We start from the raw sequence: 2,500 nt of genomic DNA, 5'->3' as shown, positions 1-2,500 counted from the left end.
TGTTTGGAACCGCGAAATGCGAATCCGCGAAATGCGAGACACTAAATAAACAAATAACAAGTAAATGATAAACACTTGACCTTTCTTAATGACCCAAAGGAAAAAAGAAAGAAACAAAACAAGCAGAAAAAAGTTTGTTGATTGGAACCGCGAAATGCGAATCCGCGAAATGCGAGACACTATACATAAACAAATAAACAATAAACACGACGTTTTTTAATGACCCAAAGGAAAGAGGAAAGGAAGAAAAAGCAGAAAAATATGAATTAAACAAAACCAGGAAGAAAAAAAATGGAGAAAAAGTTGATTAGCACCGCGAAGTGCGAATTCCGCGAAATGCGAGACACTATAAATAAACAAATAATAAGTATATTATAAAGCAAAAAAAAAAAAAATAAACCAGAAAGAAAAAACGAAAAAATAAAGTTGATTAGTACCGCGAAGTGCGAATTCCGCGAAATGCGAGACACTATAAATAAACAAATAACATGTATATAATAAAGCAAAAAAAAAAATTAAACAAACCAGAAAGAAAAAACGAAAAAATAAAGTTGATTAGTACCGCGAAGTGTGAAACCGCGAAATGCGAACACTAAATAAACAAATAAAAGAAACTAATAAATACTAACCAGCTGACCTTTCGTAATGACCCAAGGGGGTATAAATAAACATGCCCAGGGGGGACACACTCATATATCCATCCTTTACCCTTTGGCAGACCGGGGGGGGAGCGAGCCTGGGGGGAATCGGACTCGCGAACCCGGAACATTACCAAACAGATTCATTTCTAAACCAAACACTAATAACTAAACCACTCGTATATATTAAACCACCTTATATCATTCTTATCTATCTTATTTCGTCTATTGGTAACGTTATTTCATGTTATTTATTGTTGTTTCATCGTTTATTGCTAGGTCGGTTTCTCTGATTCCATTTCCCCCGACGGTATGAAGGCGGGGCATAAGGGGAAGCAGTGTTGCCAATTCGACGGTTTTCCTGCTTAATGTGAAGTTTAGTGGCGGTGTTGTGGCTTGTCCGGCGGTGTTCTGGCTTGTCCGGCGGTGTCCTGGCTTGTCCGGCGGTGTTCTGGCTTGTCCGGCGGTGTTCTGGCTTGTCCGGCGGTGTTCTGGCTTGTCCGGCGGTGTTCTGGCTTGTCCGGCGGTGTCCTGGCTTGTCCGGCGGTGTCCTGGCTTGTCCGGCGGTGTTCTGGCTTGTCCGGCGGTGTCATGGCTTATCCGGTGGAGTTCTGGCTTGTCCGGTGGTGTTCTGGATTGTCCGGCGGTGTTCTGGCTTGTCCGGCGGTGTCCTGGCTTGTCCGGCGATGTTCTGGCTTGTCCGGCGGTGTCATGGCTTGTCCGGCGATGTTCTGGCTTGTCCGGCGGTGTTGTGGCTTATCCGGTGGAGTTATGGCTTGTCCGGCGATGTTCTGGCTTGTCCGGCGATGTTCTGGCTTGTCCGGCGGTGTTATGGCTTGTCCGGCGGTGTCATGGCTTGTCCGGCGGTGTTCTGGCTTGTCCGGCGGTGTTCTGGCTTGTCCGGCGGTGTTCTGGCTTGTCCGGCGGTGTCATGGCTTGTCCGGTGGAGTTATGGCTTGTCCGGCGGTGTTCTGGGTTGTCCGGCGGTGTTCTGGCTTGTCCGGCGGTGTTGTGGCTTGTCCGGCGATGTTCTGGCTTGTCCGGCGATGTTCTGGCTTGTCCGGCGGTGTCATGACTTGTCCGGCGATGTTCTGGCTTGTCCGGCGATGTTCTGGCTTGTCCGGCGGTGTCATGGCTTGTCCGGTGGTGTTGTGGCTTGTCCGGTGGTGTTACGGCTTGTCCGGCGATGTTCTGGCTTGTCCGGCGGTGTTCAAAGGAAGGGTCAAACTACCACAAGGGTCATAAAACTACCCCTGGATATGCTCACAACTCCTACGAAAACCTTGTCAAATGCGTTCTTTTAGGTTCATGGTACAGAGGAAGGGTCACACTACCACCAGGGTCACAAAACTACCCCTGGAAATGCCCACAACTCCTACGAAAGCCTTGTCAAATGTCTTCTTTTAGGTTCATGGTACAGAGGAAGGGTCACACTACCACCAGGGTCATAAAACTACCCCTGGAAATGCCCACAACGCCCACGAAAGCCTTGTCAAATGCGTTCTTTTAGGTTCACGGTACAGAGGAAGGGTCACACTACCACCAGGGTCATAAAACTACCCCTGGAAATACCTACAACTTCTACGAAAGCCTTGTCAAATGTGTTCTTTTAGGTTCACGGTACAGAGGAAGGGTCACACTACCACCAGGGTCATAAAACTACCCCTGGAAATACCTACAACTTCTACGAAAGCCTTGTCAAATGTGTTCTTTTAGGTTCACGGTACAGAGGAAGGGTCAAACTACCACCAGGGTCATAGAACTACCCCTGGAAATGCCCACAACTCCCACGAAAGCCCTGTCAAATGTGTTCTTTTAGGTTCACGGTACAGAAGAAGGGTCAAACTACCACCAGGGTCATA

The sequence above is a fragment of the Eriocheir sinensis genome, chromosome 64 (assembly GCF_024679095.1).
Source record: "Eriocheir sinensis breed Jianghai 21 chromosome 64, ASM2467909v1, whole genome shotgun sequence".
Classification (NCBI taxonomy): Eukaryota; Metazoa; Arthropoda; class Malacostraca; order Decapoda; family Varunidae; genus Eriocheir; species Eriocheir sinensis.
This window is presented reverse-complemented; position numbering follows the sequence as displayed.